This window comes from Sardina pilchardus, chromosome 2, assembly GCF_963854185.1.
Source record: "Sardina pilchardus chromosome 2, fSarPil1.1, whole genome shotgun sequence".
In the NCBI taxonomy this organism is placed as follows: Eukaryota; Metazoa; Chordata; class Actinopteri; order Clupeiformes; family Clupeidae; genus Sardina; species Sardina pilchardus.
This window is the reverse complement of record NC_084995.1, coordinates 40,386,484-40,408,567: the sequence shown is the minus strand read 5'-3', so window position 1 is coordinate 40,408,567 and position 22,084 is coordinate 40,386,484. Positions and strand designations below refer to the sequence as shown.

Below are 22,084 nucleotides of genomic sequence, written 5' to 3'. Positions count from 1 at the left end.
CTGCATGCGTAGCAAGTGATGGCTTTCTCTCCTCCACTTGATTCTCTTCCCTTTTTCTCATCTCTCCTCCTCTCACACTCACTCTCTCCCGTTCTCTCTCTTTTTTTTGTCTTGATCATCAGTTTTCCCCTTACCCTGGCGAAAGCTATGCCATTAAGGCCTCTTTTAGACTCCATGGTCCGCAGTGCAGGACAAAAAAAAAGGCCCTTTTCTTCACGGCCTTGTGTTTGTGATCCTTTAACGAAGTGTCTCCGGCGTATGCCAGGAAAGAGAATGCGGAATGTGGAATCGCGCGCGCGCTCTTGTTTGTGCTGTCAACGGCCGCTGTTGCAGAACGGGAACCGTGCTGAATATTCAGTTGGCGTTATGGGCTCGCTGCTCAGCTCAGATGCGAGTATATTATCGGCGGTGACAAAGCGAAGAACCCCACCGCGTGGTTTTCTAGCTTTCACGCTCGAGTCGCTTCAGGACAATGTTGTGTTTTGATTCCTTTTCTGTTTTAATTAAAGCCGTTTGACTAATTTGCTCAGAAATGCTCTTCCAGGTTTCAGCAATCTTTCTGCCTCTGTGTTGTACAGAACCTTTATTTTTTTCAAAGTGTTTTCTCAGTTACAGCTTTCAGTGAGGTTTGGGGACTAAAAGAAACAAACACCGGGTTTCTCCCAAGCACACCACCCTAGAAACAACCCATTTTCATTACCCAGATGGCACAGAGCATACATTATTGATACAGTATGCCCCCTGCTTGTAGTCTTTTGGCCTGGAGGACTAGGTGGTAACTCAAGGTGAGTGGGTCTGGATCTGAGAGGCTCCACACAGCGACCCTACAAACCTGAACACATCTCAAACACAAACACATTTCCACTCCACGCCAACTCTGCTGCTAGATTTGTAAGACCAAGAAGAGGGAGCATTCACTGCTGTGCTCGCTGAACTGCACTGGCTCCCTGTTTCCTATAGAATTGATTTTTACCGTTCTGCTAATTACTTACAAAGCTCTACATGGCATGGCACCTTCATATATCTCTGAGCTTTTAATATTTTATCAACCGCTGGTCGCACTATTTCTAGTACCACAGTTATCTGGAGACTTAGTCAGGATGGTGTTCAATCAGGAAACAGGCTTTATTCTTTCAATGATGTGCATCGAGGGAGAGACGTGAGTTCACCAAAGGTGTTTGGGTGTAATTCACCCGTATCTCTAACTAAACAGGGAAATAACCTATATTTAAGTATGTTACAACCTGGATGGGGCTGGGGAGGGGGATGAACTCCCGCTCTGTATGAATATGGAACAGATGTACAGGGGTGGTCCCAGGGGTAGTCTCAGGGACCGGTCTTCCCGGAGGGTCATTAATTAGAACAACCCTGCCTTGTACCTGGCCAAATGTTATGCTAATAAAGTAGTGTCTGAGTACTTGGGGCAGTTACTACACTACTCAATGACAAAGGTACGCTGTACAAGCCATCCATTCCTGCACATCCAGTACAGACAAAGAGGCACTAGAGGAACTAGTAGAGGTGCCTAGAAAGTCATGCTGGATCTAAATCTACAGAATATACATGCCAGAGATACAAATGGGTACAGAATCGTGAATGAACATGAGAAATACACAGAGTGTACGTTTACCGGAAGGATTCTGATTCATAATTCTTCCGCCAAAGGAACCTTAGATATTCCGATGCTAATATTTTAATTGTGCCCAAAGTGCTCCACAAGCAAAGCGGAGAAGCTGCTTTTATCCGTTATCCACTCCAGCTATGGAACACACTGCCTCTGTACAGGCAAATACTGTAAACATCTTTTAAAGAGACCTGAAAACATGCTTTTAGGGAACACATGTTTATCTTGCATTTCTTCACATAATTATACATCCTACCGTTGCTATTTACAAGGTTTTCATATTTTATATTGTATTGTGTGGTATCTCCTTATACCATCTGGAGAATTCTCATTTTTTTTTATTATTGTATTGAATGCTCCAAGTGGAGAGCACTTGAGCTGCATCTGATGTTTGAAAGGTGCTATTATTATTATATATTTTTTAAAATGTATTTGTTATTATTATTCCCCTCCTCTCCTGCTTGCTTGAATGAAGGTTAGGAAGCACTTTTCTGCGTCAGGCTCATTGGAGTGTAAAATGATTTCTAGCCTTGTTACTCTAAATGGAGTCAGTTGTGTTGGTGGTGGTGGATGGGGGTTGTTTCTCAGCGTGTGATCGTTTTCCGTGCTCTTGGCTGGGGATCAGGATGGAAGCTCCTCGGGGGGCGCTCACCCACCCCTGACCTTCAGTACTACAGTACGCTACGCTTTACAGTACACTCACATGCTAGCAGTGGAGGCTAGCTTGAGTCAAGCTTGAATAGGGTGCTTGCAGGCTCTCCTCCAGGCTTAGTAAAAAGCAGAAGAGTGTGTGTGTGTGTGTTTGTGTGTTTGTGTGTGTATGTTTGTGCGTTTGTGTTTGTGCGTGTGTGTTTGTGTGTGTGATTGTGTGTGTGATCGTCTGTGCGACTGTGTGCCTGTCTGTGTGTGTGACTATGTACCTGTGTGTGTGTGTGTGTGTGTGTGTGTGTGTGTGTGTGTGTGTGTGTGTGTTTGTGTCTCTCTTTAAAACCCTATTTGGTCTGCTGGCCAGAGGATTGGTTTGTGAGGCACACTGGTTGGACAATCAGGGATGATGTCTTGTGCTGCTCGATACACAGGAGACCAATTTAGATGAAGGAGCTTGAAAGAGATAGCGCGCCAGCAGAATGCATTCGAGAGATATCTCGCCCCAATCAGAGTCTTTTTTTGGGAGGGGGAGAGGGAGTGAGTCGATGAGAGAATAAAGAGAAAAAAGCGACACAGACAACAGTGTGCCAATCTCTGATCGCAATCAGAGAAAAAATCTCCAAAGAAAAGCCTGGGCCTCTGCTGAAGGCAAGGTAAGTAGAGAAACCCGTTTTATCCCCATTCAAGTCCAGGTTCACGCAAGGACTCTTCTTCCATTAAAGGACTTGTTTGTCACACACTTCCATGGGGTAGCATGGGAGTAATGTGCCCAATTCCAGAAACAGGGTGATAGCACCTCTCATTTTTGAGTGGTGCAGTCATTGTCCCGCCCCAGATCAATCCCCATCCTCTTCGCTGTACTGTTGCCATGGTGTAGAATAAAGCTTTCCTTATCTCCAGGCAGATTTTGCATTGTCTGTGCCCGCTGCTGTAATGAATTGAGCGGTGGAACAAGGGGGGGGACGGTCTCCTCTAATTCATTCATCCAGGGTTGGTGGTGGCGGCGGCGGCTGCGCTGAACAGATGGCTGCCGCTGTGTCCACTGGCGTGGCGGGACTAATAGGGGTTGTGCTGCAGTGGTGCGGCAAGGTGGCAGCCAGCCGGACTCTGCCAGTGTCTCTCCCGTCGTCGCATCCGTGCCCCTGGACTGACTTGCTTGGTCCCTGGCTCGCCGCATTGGGCACACCCGGCGCCCTGGTAAGGGCATGCCAGGATCACCATCGGCCACACAGGTGTGTGGGCACACACACACACACACACACACACACAAGCCTCCTGTCGGCAGTCCGACCTGACCGCTTGTCAGCATCTTGCTGGCGGAGAGTTTGGTCTTCACTCTCCCCGTTTGCATAAGATGAAAGGGCAGCTTGTTTACTGGAAGTCTACCAAGACAGGTAGGGCAGCCACACGCCTCAATTAGTGAGCGTTGCGTAACGGAATAATTGCTGCGTGCTGTCCTGTGTTGGCATTTTGTAACCTCACTGCTTTGCATACACCTCCAGTAAGGTCTTGAATGTGCTACCTAGTAATGAGGTGCCAGTCGTATCTGCTGTCGCATTATGACGCATGTGGATGACCGTGTGCCCCATGTTTTACCCCCCCGTTGACCGTTTTACCCCACGGTGACCGTCACATCCCCTGGCAACACATTTCAAGAATCCTCACTACGGGTCGCCCGAAAGGCGGCTTTTATGGGTCATCATTAGCTTGTTTGGAGACATCTAGTTAGGAGCTCCACACGCAGAGTTTGGATGTGCGGACCAAGCCTGGTGAGTCCTAGTATGTGCAGGGGCAGTTGGTGCGACAGTCCTAGCATGTGCAGGGGCAGTTGGTGCGACAGTCCTGGTATGTGCAGGGGCAGTTGGTGTGACAGTCTTAGCATGTGCAGGGGCAGTTGGTGCCACAGTCCTAGCATGTGCAGGGGCAGTTGGTGTGACAGTCCTACAGTAGCATGTGCAAGGGGCAGTTGGTGCAACAGTCCTAGCATGTACAGGGGCAGTTGGTGCGACAGTCCTAGCATGTGCAGGGGCAGTTGGAGAGCAGTGGATCCTCTATGCAGCGCTTCACTCTGATTGGATGCTCAGCTGCTTTAGATGAGGCGCTGGCAGACTTCATGGAAGCGCTCGCTGGTCCAGCGATAGCCGCTGTGTTTGTTTGGGATTTGCAACGCAGCTCTCCAGACGCTGTTGACCCCTGAACTTCCATGAAAGCCATGAAAGCATTTGCTCTTCCTCTCTCGTGTGAGAGGATTTCTCCCCCTGCCCCCCCCCAAAAAAAACCCATTTCTCTCTGTTTGGTGGGGTTTTGGGAGTTGAGTTTTGGGAGTTGGTCTGGGGCCGGTCAGCGCTTTGTGTGTCGCTGCGAGAGGAGCGAGCTGGCCATTTGTCACAGCCTCGCGCTGCTGTCGCTCCGGTCTCGCCGGGGCTCTCCGCGCGCCCCCGACAGATTGCCAGAATGCGAGAAATATGGAGCAACAGATCGCCGCTAACGGGAGCTGAGTGTGGTGGCGGCGGTGACGACAATGCTGCTGTTGTGCCACTGTCGCTCTTAATGAGATTAGCTGGATTTGGGCGCTTCCCTGGCGAAAGGGATGGCAAATCCCGGAGGACGCGGACAGGCGAATCACTCAGTGCAACGACACGGACAGTGCCATGTCTAATCTGCCTCTGATTGCGGTCCAACACACACACACACACACACACACACACACACAGAGAGCCCCAAGCTACCCCCACTCTCACCACACACACACACACACCGAGTCATTGCTGTTCCTCTCGCTGGATTACATCTGCAGAAGCTTCAGGTCATTGGTGTCATGAGCATTGCTTGTCTGCAGATGATCAGTCTAGTTTCATTCTGAGCATTGTTTTTTTTTCCACCCATGTGAGAAAGAGATGGAGGTGTCGAGTCAGACGCCTCTCAATGAGTCTCATTCACAATGGCCACTTAAACAGAGAGATGACACAGCCAAACTAAAAAAAACTGTTCCAGTTTGTGATTCCAAAATATGCGTGATTAACCACATAGTCAATTGACACAAGCCTCAACACATGCAAATGTAGGGCCTCTTATCCTCTCAGATATTGTTAGTGCCCCACATTGTCATGGTTTTATACTGTAGGTCTCTCGGTGACTAAGAGTCTTTTAATAATTTGATTATTTCTGTCAGGTTGATTTTTCCAAACACTGATTTGACCTATTTAAAGGAAATTATTTTCATATAACTGCCATCTTAGTTTGCCCTTTGTGATTGGTATTTAAAAAGTTCACTCCTTTATATAAGAAAGACTTGATTGATTGGGAGCGGCCCATTTCTCTGTTTGGAAAAGATGTCAACTGACCTTATCATGGGCGCTGGTAATTACCTTCTCAGGGCACAAGTCTGCCTGCACATTACACGCTTTAAATGAAGCAGATGCAGCGTGAGAGGGGAACGGTGTGGTCGCTGGACATCCTTTCTCTGGAGGCCATTAGAGGGTGGTGGAGGGTGTGTGTGTGTGTGTGTGTGTGTGTGTGTGTGTGTGTGTGTGTGTGTGTGTGTGTGTGTGTGTGTGTGTGTGTGTGTGTGTGTGTGTGTGTGTGTGTGTGTGTGTGTGTGTGTGTGTGTGTGTGTGTGTGTGTGTGTGTGTGTGTGTGTGTGTGTGTGTGTGTGTGTGTGTGTAAAGGGGTGGATAGGGCATCACTGGAGATGCATAATGTTACCACTGAGAAGTATGTACTAAACCCACTCACCCACCCCACGGGTCACCCTCTAGGAGTGTTTCACCCTGCCATCTGGTGGGCATGGAGTGGTCTGGAGCAGCCGCCCCTCTGTTCCTCTCTTTTCATCTCTCTCTCTTTCCCTCTCTTTTATTCTAGCTTGCGGGCTCTCTATCCCTCTGTCTCTCACTCTCCAGACCATGGGCCTATTAGATCTAGGGTGCTAAGTGCTGCTGAGATAGCAGCTGCTTTTGCTGCAATGAAAAATTAATAAAGGAGCTAAATGACAACATTCCCTCCCCCTCTACCTTTTTCTCTCCCTCACTCCCTCTCTCTCTCGCTCTCCCTCGCTCTTTCACACACACAGACAGACACACACACACACACACACACACACACACACACACACACACACACACACGCTCTCTCCTTTCTCTGTCTTTCCCCGTTCTCTGGTATCTACTATATATGTTTATCTGGGAAACGACCTTGCCCTCCGAAAGTGTCGGTAGATGCATGAAAACAACTCCCTGCGCAAGATCAGAGCGGATCACAATTGAAGTGGTGACACAAAAGAAAGGTGAGATCTGAGTGCGTGAACCCAGAATATATAAATAAGCCTCCTGGTGTGTGTCTGCAAGTAATGGAACTCAGTCAGACATCGGTACTGACACACAAGCACACACTCACACACATACATACACACACCATACACATACACCCACTTACTTTGTGCTAGGGAAGGGGACCGTTTCAAAGGTGGCTATTTTGGGACTGCTGTCAGAAATGATGGAGATTTCCGTGTGCTTAGATTAATGGCTCGCTTTGGAGGTGACCACACTGACCGTCAAGTTTCAGAGGTAATGATTTGGGTTTCAAATGTTGCCAGTCTGAGGTTGAGGGGATGATATCATGCTGTGGAACTAGCTGTCCCCTTAATATGATTTATAGTTTTTTGGCATCCATTTAGATTTTGATTGAGACTTTGAACATGCAAGGCTTCATAGCTGCGCATATGTCAGTGTTGCCTCCAGTTCAACTCTCCCCCAATTGTTTTCCTTATTTTTCACCGCCTTTGACATTCAAAGTCATCTTTCCCAAATAATCCCTGTGCAAGCCCGGGCTTCACAGCTGTTGCGTAAGAGAGCTGTCCTCAGTTCAAAGGTCAGAGTGTGCTGGCATTTCACACAAAGCCCTTTGTTGCCGGTGTCACCCTGGCAGCTGGAGTGAGCATCCTTCCCACCGACACCAGCCAAAAAGGAAGCTAGAAAAACAGTGCCCACAATAAGACAATGATCCACGCCCCCCCTCCCCTCTTCTTTACATGCATATTCAGTCCATGTGGTTGTTAATATTAATTTCACTGAGTTCTCATGGTGTTCTTCCGTGGTGGTTTGATCTTGTCAGGCTTAGTGTCGTAGTGTGTGACGGCCAGTGATTGCGTGTTGTTGCTGCCTGGGGTTCTTGTGTGATGCCAAGGTTTTTATTTAATTCGCTTCGGTAATAAGCTTTCCAAACCGTTGCTGCTTTCGTCCCTCACTCCCTCGCTCCCTCCCTCTTTCCCTCTTTCCCTCCATCCCTCCTTTCCTCTCCTCCCTTTTCATTGCTTTGTGTTGCATTAGACGAATTCCCCTAGCCGTGCTTCTCCATTAAGGTGCTTATTAATGAAACTGAGGCGGAGAGACAATGGCACAATACGGAGCCGGAGCGCTGCTGTGATCGTCCCCCTCGGAGCTGAGCGGGGCAGGCCTGCGAAGAGCAGGAGGGGGTGGGGGGGTTTGGGGGGGTGGAGACGAGCGAACACGGCAGCACACCGCTGCTGCTTCTGCTGCCTCTGCTGCCGCTGTTGAAACAGCCCTGCTGAGCCGGCATCCCGCCGCTGGCGCCGCGCAGAGGTGTGTTCAGACGGGATGCCGTGGCAAATGGATATTCAATCAGAGAGCTCCGCGGCGAGGTCCTCTGGGCTGTGCATTGAGGTCACGCGTCTCCAAAAAAAACAAAACAGAAAACTGATTCGTGCCTGAGAGGCTTTTTTTTTTTTTTTTTCTCGAGCTGCCCGTGAAGAGAGTATACAGCTTAGCGTGTATACGGCTGTGCTTTCTGGGTTTTTTGTTTTTTTTTCCGCTGTGCAGGCTGTTCGCGTTGGTGTTGGAGGAGCACAGCGATAATTGCTGTAGTAGTGATCAGCAATTAAGTTCATTTTGCAATTCTGATTTTTTTCCTAGTTTGCTTTTTTTTTTTGCCTTTGGAGGACGCTTGCTATTGAGGGTAAGGCATTAGTAAGGAATCCCACCGAGAGTATAGTGTACAAAAACCTTCTCCCCTCCTAAGCTCTGAAAAGCCCAGCTGTCAATAAGGCCTTCATGTGCATCTCTTTCTCAGGAAACATAATTCATAGTATTGATTTGGCCGGTATCAGACAGTGGTTCCCCCATGGCCTCTCTACTAGATATGGGATCAAGCTATGGCTGGCTGCTCATGCAAAATTGAACAGACAAACAAAAATGGCTTGTCAAGAGTCTGGTTAAGAGAGAAGGACCGGTCTCCCTGTTTTTTTGTTTGTTTTGTTTTGTTGTTGTTTGGCCTTGCTTTTCAGTGGAAAGGCTTTATAGCACACTAGCTGGGTGCCTTGAGTTTGATAATGCCCTCACCCATCAACAGATACTGGGCAATGATTGCTATCTATACCTTCTCAGAGGAAAATCTCTGATGTGTGTGTTTTTAGCATAAGATACTATTTCTTGTTTGCAGTAAGCTCTCCTTGATATACAGACTATGACTTATAGTATATTACAATTCTAAAGGTACACAGGCCTCACCGCAGAAACCAACATGCTCTCTGTCTCACTAAAGGGCAATGATGGTGCTGTGAGCATCCAATCAAAAGTGACACTGCACATGAGGGGAGACGTTTTGGCTTGCACCTGGACTATGCTGATTCCAAAGACACGGGCTTCTTTGCTGATACAATGATGCAGGGATGTGGGGTTGTGAGCGTCAGCAGAAATTCCAGTCTGCTTCGCACACACAGCCAGACGGCACAGTTCAAGCCTGACCATGCAACGGGCTGTCCTTCAAACAAGAGAGCGAGAGAGGGGGACCGAGAGAGATTTTTCTCATCGTAAGCATGTCTGCTGAGGCTGATTGGGCAGCCCTTATTATCCGTAGAAGCACAATGGATGGGAATATTCATCTTGTGCCGCCCCCCCTCGACACATGCTCTTGACTATGTGATTTTATTACTCTTCTACCGGTCACGCTGTATCAACAATATTAGCCACTGATTCGAAACTATGAAGTTACTACTGTACATATAGTTGTTATTGCATTGTAAGGTGTTATCTGTAGTTAGTTTGTAGGGTTGTTTGTTGTGTACAGTACTTACAGTGGGCTGCTATGGTTTGCTGTACCAGCAGTCAACCAATGACAAAATGAGTGTTGTATATCCTCTTAAAACATACTGTAACTGATCTATTTTTAAATCACAGTCTAAGGACTTTTTTTTATGTTGTTGTGTTTTAGTGTTTGTTGTAATTGCTTGTTGTGCTGACCTGCCTCCGTGTTGTCAGGCTGCCAGGCCGCTTTTATTTAGCATTTCCCACTGGTGATAATCAGGCCCTCATCAATCGCTGAATTCAAAGTCACTATCAATAATGAAAGGCCCAGATACAGGCTTTGGATGTTATGACTAGATCAAAGGGAAGAATCTAGCATTGAGATGCCATAACCATGCTCCTGTACATTTGTACATTGGTATTCACAACCACTGACTTGGCAGTCTATCCAAACAGCATCTAATACGATTCCACCCGTCTCTGAAGAATAACTGCCACACCTCTGTTTGTCCGGATGGTATTTGTCCATGCCAAAGAAATTGCCACAGAATGAAGTTTTCCCAGCCTCTTGCCCCCGAGACAAATAATGATGTTCACCATGTTGTGGTTGCTGCTGGGAGGTTATGTCCGTGGATCCTAGGAGGAACTATCGGCCCTTGCTGCTCATTGCATTTCTAATTTGTAATTCACTTATTTTTGGATTGAAATGCAGAAGGGGTCCAAGAATCACTAATTGTACTTCATGAAAGGCTAATTTGTTAATTGCATGACCTGTTCGGCCCTATCTGCTAGTGGAAGGAATGTTTTGACACCCATGCATAAGCAAAGAGCACCAATGCTTCATTGCATATGATGAAGATGCTATTAAAACAGCCTAGTATGCTTGTGCACTGGACATTGCAGTAATGTTACAGACAATTTAAAGATGAAATACAGTGCATGATAATAACGAATCTATAGCTGTGCATTAAGCTGTGCACTGTGCCTAGCAGAATTAATGGTTCAATGGATTTAACTTACTCAACCTACAGTATCTGCTCAGGCAGACTACAGATAACTGCTAAAAGCATGGAGCTGAGAAAGAAGATTTTCGTCATAATGCCTGACCTTTAAAGCAGGGCAAAATTGAGGTCAAGTTCTGTGGCATTTTAATTATTCCTTCAGCTGTGTCAGATTAACTTTAAATGTCTCTGAAATGTGTATAAGGATTTCTTCAGAAGGGGCGTGTTATTTTCACTTATGAAAAACAGGCCGCCTTGTAAAATCAATATTGATGCAGAACAGCAGTGTCCAAGTTGCCCCCCCCCTTCCAGCAATTGTCTCGAGCGTGTTATTTCGGCATTTGCAATTTTATTAAAGCAAATATGTCATCCCTTATACAACATTTAAAGCACGCACACTCCACCTCCAAAGAAATAGCTGCTTTACATGAAAATGTATTTTATCCACCAGCTCTCTTTGAAGTGGAGCCTTGATGTTGACACTTTCCTGTATCGGCATAGTCATTTTCCTGCTTTGGCAGAGACTGAAATATTAGCGCTCGTACAAGGCTGAAATTGCCGGGTGAAATATCTCAAATCAGCGTTTGCCGTGTGTGTCCTCTACCTTCTACCTTCAAGCCGCTTAAAAGAGGGATACGTTTCCCACCCGACCCGATGGAGTCTCCACCTGACTCTCTCCCCGATCCCGATTTCGATTCCCGACACCTAAGACCCGTCCTGGTGGAGCTTAGAGGCAGCTCTGCTGTGGGAGTCTGCCTGCACCTACGCCTCCTCGTGGGCATCGTTAATGCTCTGATTGGTGTAATTCTTCAGGATGTAAACGGAGAGGAGCGAGTGGGCCAGATGTTTGGAGACAGATCATCGTATCACATCAAGCCTTCGCCATCCTGCCTCGGGTGCCTCTGGGCCCGCGCTGCCACTTTGCGCAACCATAACAGTCTCGTACGGAGAAGGGCTGGTGTAGGGACTTTCGACAGGCTTGGCAGGAAATGGATTTTTTTTTCTTTTCTCTTCTCAGAAAATAGATGTAGCTTTTAGCGAGAAGGCAGGAGGTCTTGCCACCAGCGCTGTGAGGGGCTCCATCTCCACCATGGTGGGTTGGCGGTTATGGTAGGTCTACTTCCCAGGTCTGAGCTCATGGCTTGTGGCGCTTGGTGTTGTGAAGCTTTTACTCAGAGTGGTTGTATATATTTGTTTTTCCCTGACATGGCGGTGGCTTCACGTGGTTGAAGGGCCCACTGGGAAGAGCTCAGGGCCTGGAGCATGGTGTGCTCATCTCTTCTTTCTCCCTCTCTTCTCTCTCTGTTTCTCTCCCTCTACCTCCCCCCATTTTCACTCGCTCACCCACTCGTTCCCTGTCTCTATGTATACCCACATGAACTTCCACAGGGTGTAGATCGCAAGGTTACCTGCATTAGACGAGCAATAGTGCTAAACACACACACACACACACACACACACACACACACACACACGCACTCAAGTGGAGCGGAGATGTCAGCGTTGTGAAACAACCGTATGGGGTGGCAGGAGTGCCCCAGTGGAGGGGCACTGGCGGGACAAGGTCAGCCATGCGGAGAGAGCCGAGATGACACGCCGACCACCGCCGGCCGCCGCAAATCAGACAGCGGAGTACTCCGGACACGCCGCCGGGCAGCATTAGCGCTACGCTGACCCGGACCCTGCCGAGCGAAGCACTCACTTTCAGCCTTACTGCTGAAAAATGGAGCCTACTGTATTCACCTAATTCCTGAAACCTACTTCCGTTACGGTTTTCATCCTCCGTCCATTCTGTTTACATATAACTTAGTGTAGCCTCAGCAGGCCATCTTGAATATTCTTCAACTTATATTACTTTACTTTTTACATTATATATTGACAATTCTACACTTAAAATGGATATTCTATATAAGTTTACTTTTTTGACATGGCTTAGGATGCGTCTGGCACTGTCTTAGTCAGACTACCATCATATGAAACCATAAAGTCACTACAACGCAGCTTTGTGCGGAAATAGAAAACTGGACTCTGAACACTGAAGTGTCCTGACGATGTCCACTGTAGGCTCATGGATAAGGGACGGCTTGCTATGCTGCTGGACATTGACCTTTTTTGTGACATGTTTGATGCACATGGCATTTCAGGAAACCATGCATTTGTCATGCTGTCAGAGCCTTTTAACAGATTGACGCCTCAGGTCTTAGCTGACTGGACTGCTTGAAAAAACACTATCAGACTTATTGTGCAGTTTTCCTTTTTCATATACACGCATACGGCGCAGTGGTGCTGCAGCAAGGTCCTCCATCTCCGGCTGTAGCCTGCGTGGTGTTAGTCCTCCATCTCCAAGGGTGTACACAGCTTCTTCTCCATTAGCTCCATGTCCTGTGAATTGCTCAGTCATGTACTGCAATTGTTTCTCAGCATGTACGGTGGGGGCAACACATGTAAATGGCTCGCTACTTATGATGCAGAGGAGAGGGGTTGTGAACAGAATGTATGAATGAGCCTTTTAGTCCCTCGGCGCGCAGTCTTTTAAACTATTATGCCAGGCGTGACTTTTAAAGCCTAAGTCTTGCCTCATAACTCACTCCGAAATAACAGGCCGAGGTGACATTTCCCCGCCTAATGACCAAGTCGTCTCTGGCGATAGGGCCAACGTCTCGGGCGCCACGCTGCGAGCCACAGTTAGCGTGTGAGTAAAGGAACGCCGCTAACGTCCCAATACATCACCCCTCTACACCGCGCTGTCATAAGAGCACTACATTTTCTCGAATCCGGTGATTTATGAGGGCTTTTTTTTTTTGCGGTAAAACTCTTATCTGAATCCCCCCACTAGCTGATAGGCTTGTGTGTATTAATCAACAGCCAATGACGGAGGCCCTGCGCAGCCTGCCAGACAAATGATGCCAGGGCAGATTAGCGCGACCAGGCCAGGTTTTATTTAATTAACCGTGATTGGGATTAATTTCACATCAGCTCACTCACACGGATGGCATGAAAGGAAGCCATCGGCATGTTTCATTCAGTTTGATTTGGGCTTTGAAGGAGAAAAAAAATCTAATTTGTATTTGTTGTAATTATGTTGTGTAGCTTTATCTAATTCATTACTCCTTGCTGAAAGAGTTGCTAAAGAGAAACTTTATCGCAGAGCCTCTGTGAAACATGAACATTCCATAATGATTGTCTTCCAGCAGCTTGGTGTATTATATCCCATAATAGTCAAATCATCGCGCATATGGTGGATTGTTTTCCCATTATAATGTAATGTGCTCCTTCAAACTTAATGTATCACATAAAAGTTACAGGCCTCCCGTGCCACACTCTCAAATGGATTTCCATCTCTTTAGCCTTGGATTTATTCACTTTCCCTTTTTTTCCCCCTCCGTGACAGGATCAGAGGGGAACGACTCTCTCTTGCCCTGTGCCAGCCAGAGAGAATGGCTAGCCTCTTGCTAAATGAGATCTCACCCACTGCAGTGACTTTTATCTCCGTGGCAGCCAGCCTGAATGCTGAGGGACACAATGTGTTAGCGCGGCGGAGGCGGCGGCGCGGTGTAGCACTCTGCGCTAATGTGACATGCCTCCTACTTTATCACCCGCGTCCAGTGGCGGGACAAAGGGAGGGGGGGGGGGGGGGGGGGTGGAGAACAACGAACAACCTGAAACATATCCTTTCGCAGTTCGATATGATTCATTGTTTTCCCGGCGTTGGTCGGCCGAGCAGCCACGTGAGACGCTCGCAGCTGTCCGGAAACTCGGGAAGGATGATTTAAAAAGCGGAGCTCGTGCTCGTGAGATGTGGAGGGGGGACTCCTGGGCAGACAGGACAACATTACAATGATATTAACTTGCCTCGTCCTTGTCATGCTACGCTCAAGCCAGAGACCATTTACCAGACAGATGAGACCAACTTCAGGGCTCCTCTTCTCCAGCCCCATCTGGTTGTGGAGGGATGGGTGGGTGGAATAGGTGGTGACCATGGCAGTGTGTGCAAAAATCCCCCTATTAGCAGCCTCTGGGAGACTGTTCTGGAGGGCTGCTTAACAGTGCGAGCGTTAACACTGTGCTTTTTGACATCATCAATTACTGAAGGTGTACAAGCTACATATTTTGTACATATTATCTGCCTTCTTGTGCAGTAAATGCTTCCCTTGTGGTTAGTTAATTGACCATTTTTTCATTGAATTTGCAGAATAGGAGGTCTGTCGTTATATGTGTTATTGGGATAACAATAGCTTGTGTATCCTGCGATATGGGATATGTTTGTTATATTGCACAGTCCTGTGTACTCTTCAGCAGTCCATTCGTCGCTCCTCAGGTCTTAATTTGACCCGGTGGCCATGGACACGGCATGACTCAGCCTGCCCACTCAGAGGGCTCTGTCTGCTTAATGTGTCTCCCTCCTCTCTCAGGCCATTATCACAGGGGAACCTGTGTTAATAACGTCTGGTGCTAGGCAGATACGGAGCGTGCTCTAGGTGCAACCTCTCTTTCTCTTTCTCTCTCTCTCTCTCTCTCTTGTCTCTTTCTCCCTCTGTTTCTATATTCCTCATGTCTCTCTCCCTCTGTTTCTCTCTCTCCCTCAGTTTCTCTCTCCCTCGTATCTCTTTCCCTCTGTCTCTCTTTCCCTCATGTCTCTCTCTCCCTCTGTTTCTCTGTCCCTCATGTATCTCTTTTGCTCTGTCTCTCTCTCCCTCATGTCTCTCTCTCCCTCTGTTTTTCTCTCCCTCTGTTTCTTTCTCCCTCATGTCTCTCCCTCTGTTTCTCTCTCTCCCTCATGTTTCTCTCTCCCTCAGTTTCTCTCTCCCTCATGTCTCTCCCTCTGTTTCTCTCTCTCCCTCATGTTTCTCTCTCCCTCAGTTTCTCTCTCTCCCTCTGTTTCTCTCTCCCTGTTTCTCTCTCTCCCTCTCCATGCTGGCTCATCTCAAGTGAGAGTGAGCCTGAGTCATATGTGAGGTGGCACTCCCCACCTGCTCGTCGGGGGCGGAGGAGCTGTCCATCATCCTGGGCCGACTGACGGGCACGGGCAGTCACAGCGACCGGGGTCATGGATGCCCATGTACTGGTCCCAGTGAGTTGATTGGCAGTTGGCAAGGGGCGAGATGACAGACGAGATCAGAATCAAACTTCCTCCAAGGCAGCTCTGACCTATCCTGTCATATCAGTCCAGCGTCCAGTGGAACATGTTTATCCCGGGAAAATGCATTTATCACGTAAACAGCACTGGGGCATCTTTAGATGACATATACATATTCTATTAATGATTTACATTAGCATTGACTACCGCGGAAGCACTCCACACACAGCCTACAGCATGTTACTTATCCGTATAATGTACTGTTATATCGTACAGAGAAACTCTTTTTACAGTAGCTGTTTCAGTGCTATTTTTGTATTTTATGGGAATGTGCTCTCCGGCGTGACTCATACCTGGGAAAACAGCTCGTTTTCTCAAATGGAAACGTCATTGAATTAATGGCCACAATTAGATCTACGGTAAGCCGTGGCTGTCCACCTGTAGTAGTCCACTCCATACGGCCTTGAGGTTGGATGCAGTGGCTCTGTAATGCGCTTATGCACTAGTTAGCTGGATGACGAGTGGCAGAGGAGACCGGAGATGACACCGGCACCTGATGGCTGTGCGCTGGAGCCTGATCGGTCGGCGCCATCTCCTTCCTTCCTGCTGCCATTTCCATCGCTCGCCTGCACTGAAAGGTCGCTGATGAAACCCAAACTAGCTCCTTATTGAATCCCTGAAAATTGCGGCTGTTTTTTCTTTGCGTGTGTGTATGTATGTGTGTGTGTGTGTGTGTGTGTGTGTGTGTGTGTGTGTGTGTGTGTGTGTGTGTGTGTGTGTGTGTGCGCGCATGTCATAGTGTGTGTATACTTGTATTTGTGTATGCTTGCACATTTGCATATCTGTGTATGTGTGTGTGCGTGCGCGTGTGTGTGTTTGTGTTTGTGATGGGGGCCCTCCGTGCTCCGATGCACTCCTTTCATTACTGTAAATGAGTTTGCCTGGCGCTGAGCCAGCGCCTCCTCATCAGCGTGTGTGTGTGTGTGTTTCTTTCTGTGTGTGTGTGTGTGTGTGTGTGTGTCTCTGTGTGTGCAGTGCACGCGGGCCGTTAGGCTCTCGCTAAAGCCGCCGCTAAGCCGTAAAAAGGTCCCTTGGAGGAGGCGGCGGCCAGAGGAGAGTTTTAATGGAGGCGCGCGCGGATCAGACGCTACCTGCCAGGTGCTCACCGGAGCTGTAATGAGGCATCGCCTCTAAATGAGGACGGCCGCCCCGCCACTGAAGGGGGAGAGGGGTTGTTTACCTTGACCGGTTCAAGTTGCTGTGGTTGCCTTAGCGGGCCGGCTTCTTGCAGCGCCGCTCCATTTGCATGTGTTCTGAGTGCAGCCTCTGGGAGACTGTTATGGAGGGCTGCTTAACAGGGCGAGCTTTAACGCTGCGCTTTTTGACATTATTAATTGCTGGAGGTGTGCAAGGTACATACAGTACTATGAGCAGGTACATACACTCAAGTGCACACACACGCGCGCGCACACGCACGCACGCACACACACACACACACACACGCATACACACAAATGGACGCACTGCACACACATACACCCATTGTATCTGTGACCACCGGTCGATGTGGGTTCATTCTCTCTCCGCACTCTTTCTCTCTCGCCTGCCATTGATAGCGCACCTGGGTGATAAGGTTAGCTTGCTTTAGACTGATAAAGAAAGAAAGTACTTGCGCTCCCCATCCCCAAACACACACACACACACACACACACAAGCCTGAACAGAACCATATCAGTCCAGGAACTCTCTCAACCCGATTTGTTATCTTAGCAACAGACCTGCAATGTCCGGGGCTGGCGGCCAAGTCGATGGTGTGTGCTTAGTGTGGTGCAGGACAGGATGCTGGATCCTGGATCCTGGATCCTGGATGCTGGGAGAGTTGAGTGAGGGCCGTGTTCGGCCACATGCCAGACAGACTCCTAGAGCAGTTGGTGCTTTGAGGTCTAGTGGGTTGTGGTGGTGGGGATCAGCAGTACTGTACATACAGCCTATACCAAAAATAGTACACTTAAAGTTCATTATATTACTTATAGTGCAGTTGAAATATAATTCCCAAGTTTGCTTTATGTAGTCATTTAATGTACTCGTGGTACACTTGTAAGTATACTATATTAATACTTTTATGGACTAAAAACAGTGTTGGTGATTTTATTGTATTATTTTATTTAGCTCACCATGAAAACAATGAGGGAAAACCCAACCTTGAGAATGAGAGCTTTCCATTGAAAATGGTCAGGTTTTTCTTTGGGTTCATGGTAGCATGCACTTTAATAATGTTCCCAAGGTCTTTGGGAATAAAAAACAGCCCCACAATATCACACAGCCCTCCACCATAATTATTATTAGGCATGGGGTTCTTTTCAGTAGTCAGTCTTTTACTGTACAGTAAGTAAGCCAAACCCACCTGAAGTGTTTCTTGCCAAAGAGTGCCATTTTCAGTTGACTACACTCACAGACAAAGTCACTGTACCATTCAGTAACTCCTGCTGTTTAAATGTGTAATTCAATGACTGGAAAGGCTTTTACCTGGCATGTCCTCTAAATAATCTATTAGCAGTGAGGTCACACTTGAAGATTTTTTGGGGCACTTGGTGAGCCCAAGATTACACCTTTTTCTGTAACTCTCCAACGGTGGTTCTTACTGAATTTTTGACCCCTCTTGAAGCATACAGTACCTTTAACTATCCTTTAAGTACTCTTTACACATTTTAAGCTTTCTTTATAAATCATAATGTTAACCAAATATTGTATTGGATGTCATAACATAATGACTTACTTAAGTAGTCAATCCAACCCTATTTTAACAGTTAATCTGCCTCTCAAAGATCAGTCCCTGGCTACAAGTGCAAATAAATATACTAAGACTTTTCTGTCAGTATAAACCAAGTATACATAAGTATAAGTACAGAGTATACTGTAGGCTAGATATACTTAAACCTTTATGTATACTTATCAGTATTATACCAAGTATAATTAAGTATACATCAATTTAGTATATCTCTGATCAGTAAACAAAAAGTAAACTACTGTATATGCATGCTAACATATTTTTAGTTTAAATGAGTACTAGTTTAGTTTACTAGTTATGAGTATACTATAAGTACACTTCCATTAAATTATTTGTTGTACTGTAAGGAAGGACGGCAACGAGCCTCCTTCCAGGTACAACCAAGCCTGCATCGGAGTGCAGTAGCAAAGGTCGACACCCCTATCCCCTTATTGTCCCACTACGGACCTATCAAGCATCCAGAGAGATGGTTTATTTACCCACCGAGAGGCTGGAAATTGTAGCCTCAGCCACATAAAGTGTTTTCAAAATAACTTAAAATAAATAAATTAGTTATGTTTACATTTGAGCCATGTACTGTAGGCTTATTTATAGCCTATTTCTTAAGTATTAAAAAAAGTCTATGTAAATGAATTCATAGAAAGCCTGGCCAGGCGCTGATCCGTTTTCTTACATTCTCCCTTTAACGAATATATGGGCGTTAGCGTAAATATAGGGTGAGCATGCAGCCTAGGAAGTCTATAGGGTTTTTCACTGTCACTCACCTTGTCACCGTCGCACGCACCCACCTTCTCACTCTCTGTCCTATGGCCATAGACCCTTTATATCACATGCTCCGTTTTTGAATGAGACGCGGAAAGAGGAATGAATGGAGGTAGACGAATGCCGGTAACGCAATGGTCTGATATCCTTCAGAATTTCTTTAACAAGTCCGAATTAATGAATGTCAAGTATTGTGCTATTTTTGTATGGATTACTCTTCATCATTACGCCCGTTTTGCTATGGAATCTACTGTCGGACTTTCGCAAATGAACTGAATTACAAAGAGGTGAGATCGCTCCTTTTTCTCTCTCTATTTTTTGCTGGCGGGATCTCCGAGAAATTGTCTACGTGTTTTTTTTGACCGAGCTTACGGATTATCTGTTTTTTGGATTTTATGGACTGTTGGAAGCTTTGCTTTTTTTGTTGGAAAGCGCACGGCTGTGCGCGGGGTTTTTGCTTTGGAGTTCGCTGCTTACGCAGTGTGTGGACTGAAAGACTCTGCCCGATTGGGCTGCTATCTCTCTCTCTACCTTCTCACAATTCACTCACACAAATAAATACTCACTTTGAAAGATAATTTGCACGTGCGTTTCATGAACTTAGAAAATTTGTTGACGACTCACATCGAGTTTGTTACAGTGGTGGCCAGTACGGGGATTGAACGCACTTTCTTTCATTTAACTTCGGTTTTCTCTGCACTAATATCTAACATCATCAACCTATGATCATTAAACGCCTTTCTGTCCTTTATGTCACATATGGAAGAACAGCTTATTGAATTGGCTTTAGAGCCATTACGTGAGCCGACTGATGGGGAAAGTTTAGTCAGTTCACAAATATCTGTTTCTGACACTGCGCACCAGGCGCGCCCTCACGTTACTTTTAGAGATCGGGTAGATAATCTCACTGCATCCCTTAGTGACCTATATCTTGAGGACAGTGGGGCTACAAACTCTAATAGTCAAGGTGGGGAGGGTGATGAATATGAAGAAGAAGAGGAAGACGGTAATGAACAGGAGGAGGAAGAAGAGATTAATGACGGTGAAGAGGAAGACGGTGAAGAGGAAACTGACGTTACTGTGTCTCATATGTCTGTTCAGCAGGTGGAAATGAACGAACTGAAGAGCGCACTTGACGAAATGAAAACTCGTGTGAATGAACTTGAAATTAAACTGTCTGAATCAAACACCAGTATCATTAACAGAGAGAGTTTATTAAGACAAATGATGGACAATAAAATTGAGAATGTTAAAACATTTGCTGTTGATATTGTGGCCAAACTGGAGGATGCTGTTGTGCACTGCTTACACAGACGAGACCAACAGTGGGCAGCACAGCTGAATCAATTAAAACTCACCAGCACCCCCAAGTTGTCTCCCCTGAGTCAGAGTGGAGATCAAACTGTAAGGTTTCAGTATGACACTCAAAGTCCCTCCAGCCTCACTGGTGTAAGAACAACCAAACTCCCCATTAAACTGAACTTTCCTGAATTTGGTGGTGACAGTAAAACAAAAGACCCCATGACTTACATAGAATTATGTGAAGAATTTCTGGATTTAAGACCTACACCAGTCAATGAAATAGTGGCCACACTGTCCTCTGTTCTGAAAGGCTCAGCCAAAAGCTGGTGGAAAGCCGAGCGAAAGAACATCCACACATGGGAGGAATTTAAAAGTGTTTTTCTAGCTGCATTTCTGGCCACTGATTTCGTTCAGGAAATTGAAGAACGGTTGCGCACTCGTATCCAAAATCCCAATGAGTCCATTAGGGACTTTGCCTATGATTACAGAGCCCTCTGTCTAAAATGGAAGCCGGACATTGAGGAAACTGCTCTTGTACGCCGCATTCTCAGTAACGCCAATCCAAAGATTGCCTCAGGCCTACGTGGAACAGTGAGCACGGTGGCTGAGTTGGTAAAAGTTGGCAGCATGATTGAGAATGATATAGCATCAATGAAAAATTACTGGACACGAGTCAATAACGATAGAACAACTAAATTGCAACCAAAGAATAAGAAAGCTGAAGTGGTTGTTGTGAAGTCTAAAACACAGTCCCACACTCAGCCCAAACATCCACTTTCTCTCCTTGCTGTTAAAATCTCTATCAGAGGCCTCCAGGGAGCCGCCCTGCTGGACACAGGGAGTACATTTTCTCTGATGCGAGATAAACTGTGGCAGCAGATTAAGAAACCACAGGAACACCTGACACCTTGTGGTGACCAGGAGTTTGCCCTGGCCAATGGAACAGCTAAGAAGGCATTAGGCAAAGTTAACTGTACCCTTGGCCTCCATAACACCTACTGGACTCACTCCATGTTTGTCCTCTCTGATGAAGATCTGGCTTTCCCTCTCATCTTAGGCCTGGACTTCTTACAAAAGAGTGGCGTGCACCTGGACTTCATGCAGGGTACCTATGGAGTGAGAAGTGGAGCAAAAATGACATACTATCCACACACTGACCAGAATGAGTGGGAAAATGAATGGTGTACAGTGAAACCAGCAAATATTCAGCTCTATTATGCCTTGCCTCATAGAGACCCAGCACCTAACACCCCTGTCCGTCTAAACATCCTGTCTGACTTACCCCAGAAGCCTAGACCTGAACTTCTACAGCTGATGACTGAGTGGCCATCCGTCTGCTCTGGAAAGCTGGGGAGAACGACCGTCGTGGAACACACCATCCGCCTGACTGATGACATCCCTCTGCGATGTCCAGCTTATCGGGTGTCACCACTCAAGAGCGAGATCATCCAACAGCAGCTGAAGGAGATGGAAGCTGATGGGATCGTTGAACCATCCTGCTCTCCATGGGCCTCTCCAGTTGTCCTAGTCCCCAAGCCTGATGGGAAATGGCGATTCTGTGTTGACTACAGACGCCTGAACAAGAAGACACTGTTTGATGCCTATCCCATGCCAAGGATCCATGATATCCTGGAGTCCTTTTCTGGCGCATCTGTGTTCAGCACGCTAGACTTGCGCTCGGGCTACTGGCAAGTCGCAATGGACAAAAGCAGCAATGAGAAGACCGCCTTCATCACGCCATTTGGTCTCTTCCACTTCCTTTCCATGCCTTTCGGCCTTAAGAACTCGGGAGCCACATTTCAGAGGCTTATGGAGAATGTCTTGGCAGAGTTGAAGGGTGTTTGT

General features: G+C 46.9%; 1 protein-coding gene across 1 annotated transcript in view; it reads left to right on the top strand.

Moving 5' to 3' along the window:
- b4galt2 (UDP-Gal:betaGlcNAc beta 1,4- galactosyltransferase, polypeptide 2) overlaps positions 1-22,084 on the top strand; it is an 89,755-nt gene that overhangs the window by 35,865 nt on the left and 31,806 nt on the right. The window lies entirely within an intron of this gene.